General features: G+C 39.2%; 1 long non-coding RNA gene across 4 annotated transcripts; it reads right to left on the bottom strand.

Moving 5' to 3' along the window:
* Positions 1-293: 293 nt before the first annotated feature.
* LOC130193975 (uncharacterized) lies at positions 294-5,009 on the bottom strand. 4 transcript variants are annotated; one of them, XR_008831750.1, is made up of 10 exons: positions 4,888-5,009; positions 3,828-3,914; positions 3,129-3,268; positions 2,858-2,978; positions 2,315-2,451; positions 2,129-2,222; positions 1,895-1,994; positions 1,447-1,709; positions 1,144-1,330; positions 294-953 (listed from the first exon to the last, which is right to left on the bottom strand). It is a non-coding gene; the product is annotated as an uncharacterized LOC130193975 (long non-coding RNA). The 4 variants fall into 4 exon arrangements; XR_008831749.1 differs by lacking the exon at positions 4,888-5,009 and adding an exon at positions 4,191-4,712; XR_008831751.1 differs by lacking the exon at positions 4,888-5,009 and having other exon boundaries at positions 294-989; positions 3,828-4,712.
* Positions 5,010-6,053: the final 1,044 nt, after the last annotated feature.

The raw sequence follows: 6,053 nt of genomic DNA, 5'->3' as shown, positions 1-6,053 counted from the left end.
TGTTACACACTACTGTGTTGATAATTTACTCTATTACAGTGAAAACACAACACTGACTGTGTACAATTCTAACATCCATTGACACTGGCATTTTCTAAATGAATGTACTCTGGAGTAAAATTACATCAAATTCATTTTCAAGTTAGTTTTTTTTAAACATACCAAATTAACAATTAAAAAAAATAGTTACCACAACATAATGCATTTCACATTTCTTTATTGTGCAGGGCAACAATACAAAACATTGACCTTCGACCTGCATAAAATGGCAATAAGGGACAATGTACAAGGTGGAGTCTGCCATGCCGTACTGCATTTGAAGATCAAATGGTTTATTATAAAACAGGTCATTTATGTGCAATACCTTGACAAGCCTGTAAGGATGCAGCCTAACCTTAAAGGCATGGTAATGCTGATCGAAACAGATGGTTTCCAGCAAGTTTACACAGAGCAATACAGTCATCTTTAACAACAATAGTCCTTATCTTACTAAACACAGTACAGATAATGAAGTTGGGGCGGTACTCTGTACCATAATGTTTTATCCACTTCGCAGAAAACACACTGGTAGATGATACAGCTCCAAGTTTGAAAGCAATCTCTGAACCCTCTTTTAGCTCATGAAGTGTCACCATCTTTCCTGGACCTAAAGTTAATCTTCCCTTGCTGAAAGACTCCCAATACATCCCCTTACAACTTTGATGCTTTTTGGCTAATGTCAGTGTAATGTTTTTAAAGCTTATCAGTATTGGGAACTATAGTAAGAAATGTAAATGATCAGTGGTGGGATTTTAAAATTAGTCATAAATTAGAAAAATGTATAACCTTCTTGAATACCACAAGATGCTTCTCTGCTTGGGATGCAGACACCTTTCCTGGTTTCTCCCGACCCCGAGCAGAAGGTGGAATCAGGTGCAGCAACAGTAGAAGCGAAGACAGGTCCCCGTCCCAACCTGTAACAGTTTTGTTGTTAACACACATCAGTATATCTGCAATGTCAAAAAAAATAGCCGTTAGTGCTTTTGAGGTTTCCTCAGTATACACCATGTTCTCTTATATTAATATCTCAAATCAGCTTTACATATGTTAATAATCAATAGTTGATATATTTCAAGTCTGAATGCAAAACAACAAACGGCTTACCAAAGTCCACATCCACTTCAGTGCCATCCTCAGAAGGATCAGCTGCCAGAAGGTGTTCCTCAAGCTCCCTGATGGATGGAAGCTTTCTGCATTGTTTGATGATCTTTTTCTTAAATGTGGTTGGCCACTTCTCCAGAAGCTTGTCTGATGTATCCTCTCCAAACATCAGAACGAAATCCTGTTCAACCTAGTGTAGGGATGTTGGGGGACAGTGTCAGGATTTCATAATCTGCCAAACATAATTGTTAGTTGTTGTTAGTGTCAATGCCCATTTCCTGTTCATCTAAAATGTCAGATATTTACCAAGCCTTTGCCATCTTTAAAACGCGGAAAGTCAGACAGGATGTCCCTTGACTGCTGGGGGTCAAGGATCATGTTGCGGCGATAGACAAATGTCAGTTTCATCTTTTTCTTGAGTGTGTCCTCATCAGCAGAATGTTTCATCAATGAGATGGCTTCTTTACATTCATCGTCGCTCGGGACAGTCTCTGGAAGAAACTCGGACTCTCGTCTGACAGTTGGTCCTCCAGACATGTCATCTGGTCCTTTGGCTGATTAAACACCATCTAAAAAATATTGTGTGATAAATACAGATCACAACCATGTGCATATTGAAAACAATTTAGGTAACTTAGATTTGACATACATTTTAAGAAAAATCTATCATTTATTATTGACTGGAAAAAAATATGCAATAAAAGGCAATCACTGATTCTACATGGAGGAATCTCCAGTATTAGTACAGAATTACCTCCAAATGCTGATCGTCTGTCTTTAGCAGTGCACCTCTGAATAGTTTTAATCCTCCAGGCGAGGTACCCAGTCCCACTCTGACCATCATAATAATGCTCCTGGGAGGATAAAAGGAAAACAAAACAGACATTTCATTAGTAACATTTAAAATGTAACATCATGCTCTGGAAGAATTATACACGTTTCAATACAGCATCTCACACAACCACAATCATCACTGTGTTTTACTCACATAGCCATTCTTGGAATAAGGGTCACTGAGGTAGGGGAATAAGGCCACGATACCTTTGGCATACATTTCCTTCAACTCTCTGGGTGGTGATGTACTGCAAGATTAAATAAGACATTCTTTTTTTTAGGTCATATTTCCAGAATTTAATGACAGATTGAGAACAACTAAGAACAATTAGTAAATTACCCATTTTTCTCTGTTATGTCAGCTGCTAGAATGTTCACCATTTTACTTCTGCTTTCATCCATCAAGGACTTGGTTCGGTTGTATTAATTTATTATCAGTTCCCCACCAGATTTCTTGGTAAGAATGGATTCCATCAACTTAAACACACAGAAAAACTGTTAGGAGTATATCCATTATAATTCATAGTTGACTTGAAGTCACAAGGAGAACCAAATCCACAAAAAGAAAAATTAGGGACTTCTGTACATTCCATTCTGTACATTAGTAAGCATTCATTATTTAAAATTAGTTTTTTGATAATGCTATTTTGTTATACTTTGAGATGCCATCTTATGTACAAGAGACCCTAAATGATATGATTAGAAGGCTCTTGTGGATTTGAGTTTCCAGATGCTTTGAAGCCACAATTCCACAGCTTTAAATGCTGGAAAGAAATAAACAACTTCAACAATGTAATGTAAAATCTCAATTCTGCAATATTAATCAGGAACAGATTTCAATGTGTCACAACAAAATTATTGGTGTTTGTGCGTCAACTCTCACCTGCTTAGCCTCTGTAGTCTTACAGAAGGGCTTTCAGAAAGAATCATTGTATCCTGCGAGTCTGAGGAATCCAGGGCTGATGGTTGGGACTGCTCCCAGGATGTTGCACCGGAGACAGATTCTAGCCATGATTGAAGAAGAAAGAGGGAGATTAAAAACATTAAATGCACACTACCCACAAATGTTTCCCTTTATCCATTGAACAACTTAGCTTCACGTGACAAAAGACTCAGTTACCCATTAAATAATATGCATTACAAATGGAACAAACCTGTGTCGTATTTGATGGTTAGCGCCCCAGTTGATGGATCCTTCACTACGTCCTCAAACACATCGTCATCCAACTCAGTTCCTGCATGTCAACAACTTTCACCCCTTCGGTTATGGCTGGGACACCAAACTTTGCAAATGCTAGAATCATAAAGGTCATTCGATATGGAACATTAGTTTATTACTTACCAATACTTGTTGAATTTGTATTATTACCTTTAAAATAAAGGCTTTAATAAAAAAACAAGTGAAATAAAATGCTTGGAGATGAAATTGATCCCCAACCAATTTGATACATTTATTAGCCTTTTTTTTTAAATCCCAAAAGGTTACTTTTCTTAATTTTAGCATTCATATCACAGTACACTGAATACATTTAGGTTGGGAGTAAAATAACTTTTGAGGATGTACTTTTAGGCTTTAGGAAACACTGATCCCCCACTTAAAAATATAACTATTACATCTAGAAAATAATCAATAATTTTACCACCAATAGTGTCTTACATTGTGCATCAATAGTTATGGGGTTAGGGAAGAAGAAACATAGACAACGTGAATTAATATACACAAACACACATAATACAATTTTAAAAACAGAGGACTTTAAATGTAGCATAACCTTCTGGATATTCCAGTATATCAATTTTAAATAGCAACATTATATTACTATTACAACTTAAGTCTTTGTGAAATGTCTTACCTGCAGCCAAAAACTCCCTCAGAGTTGGTTCCGTTATTCGGCCAAATGTTTGGACACCCCCGAGTTTCGCCTTCAGTAGCATGGCCCCTGTAAAGAGTAGCAGCACATTGGTCAGTTAAAAGTCTCTGTAGTTACACCCCGCGCACACCGTTAGCTTGTTGACGTTACAGCAGAAAGCAGCAGGAGCCGTTTTAGGGCTCGAACACACCAGACGCGACTCTAAAAGACGCAGCCGCACCAAAAACGCCGAGGCAAAAATACGCCGGGCAAAACAGCGCAGTGCACCTGTGGAACGGACCTGCGTGCGCAACCAACCGTTAATTTTGGGTTCAAGATATTTAAAATATGAAAGTCGCGCCGTACCATAGGGAATCAATGGTTTAGCGGGCGACGCGTTTTTGAGAGGCGCGTCTGGTGTGATCGAGCCCAGTAACACACGTCCTGCTCCTCTCGCTCTCAGCGCGGGTCTCTGGCGGAGGACGTCAGCACACTGCTGTGCGCCGTTAGCTAGTCTGTAATAGTAGCTGCTAGCTTCAATGCTTCCCTCGTGCTTTAGCTTGAGTCATGTTGTTCTGAACGAGTCAAATGGAGGCGTGGCTGCGAGTTTCAGCAGACCTGAGATCAGCTAACTTAAATCAACAGATGACTGCATAAAATAGATAAATATATTAATAATATAAATGTAACCGATTCAAATGTCCTCTTAAAGTCGACCGTGCGGCTGCAAGAATACAATATCAGTAGCTAGCTAACTTAAGTACTTGAGTAGCTAGTAGTTTCATAAAGACTACAAAATAATCACCCCTCCACACTGTATTAACAGCTCGTCGTGCTGTTGAGTTTGAGTTAACTAACATGAGCTTGTTAGTCTTAATTTGTTGAACGTTGACCACATATAAGCTAGTTCCCAACTCGGTCATGTTAATCCATTGTAATTTGTCATTTTAAAATGCAAAGACAGCTGGAATAAGGCGAGCCAACATTATTAAGGTATTCTAAATGTTTGCCCCTGTTGAAATGCCAAAATACTGTCTTTAATAGGTGACTAAAAGACACTTACCGCAGTCGGTCGACGTTAGGAAAAGCGCGCTGAGAAAAATCCGTTAGAGCCGTTAGAAATGAGGCGAGGAGAGAGGCGTGGCTTCTCAGAGTACTTTTGACACCACTGTTTTAACTCCGTAAATTAACACCAACACTTTGACACTGCATATTTAACACTGTGGATTTTACTGTGTACACTGCCATCAGTGAGTCCATCCTCTGCTCCTCCATCACCATCTGTACGCTGCAGTCACTGCCAAGGCCAAGGGCAGACTGCAGCGCATCATTCGCTCTGCTGAGAGTGTGATTGGCTGCAATCTGCCGCCCCTCCACGACTTGTTCGCCTCTAGGACTTTGAGGGGAGCAAGAATGATTGAAGCCAGCCCTCTCACCCTGGACACAAACAGTTTGAGTCCTTTCCCTCTTGCAGTTTCTTCCCGTCTGCAGTTGGGCTCATTAACAAAGCCTGAGACCCCCACTGACTCAGACCCTTAACACACTCTTTTTTTGTTTTGTTTATCATATTGTTTTTAATTTTCTATATTTTATTATTTTTTATCTATGTTTATTGTCATGCACCAATCACCCAGCTAAATTCCTATTATGTGAAACATACTTGCAATAAACTGTTTCTGATTTCTGATTACCGGTGCGACTCCACGCTGGCACTGAACAGTTGAGAATATTTTGACTTGTATGTATCTCTAAAATACAATAGAAAAACCTGATGTGTGGCGCAAGAGAGGAGTGCACAGTAGTCCTATTATATATGTATAATAGGAAAACAATGGTTTTGCTGGTGACAGTTTTCTAGCGTTGCTTCTCAGTGTGGTCCGCCCCTAATGCTATGTTCAAGCAATGAGCAACAAAACATGAAATACCACTGATAACTGGCTAATGATGGAACAAAACAAGGCAAAACTAAAACATTTCATGTGTTTCTGCTTAAAGTTCGAAACTAACATATTTTATTTGAGAATATAAGCCCTGTGGGTCAGTGGTTAGCACACCTGTCTTTCAATCCGATTATCAGTGGTTCGATCACTGCTCATAGCCCACCCTAGTCCATGTGTCCTTGAGCAAGACTTATCCCTGAATTGCTCCCCCTAGCTAGTTGCTTTGGATAAAAGCACCAGCTAAATGAAATGTAATGTATTAATATGAAACACAAAATGCAGCTAAAAA

This window comes from Pseudoliparis swirei, chromosome 5 (assembly GCF_029220125.1).
Source record: "Pseudoliparis swirei isolate HS2019 ecotype Mariana Trench chromosome 5, NWPU_hadal_v1, whole genome shotgun sequence".
NCBI classification, from domain to species: Eukaryota; Metazoa; Chordata; class Actinopteri; order Perciformes; family Liparidae; genus Pseudoliparis; species Pseudoliparis swirei.
The sequence above is the reverse complement of the archived record's forward strand: the minus strand, read 5'-3'. Positions and strand labels throughout refer to the sequence as shown.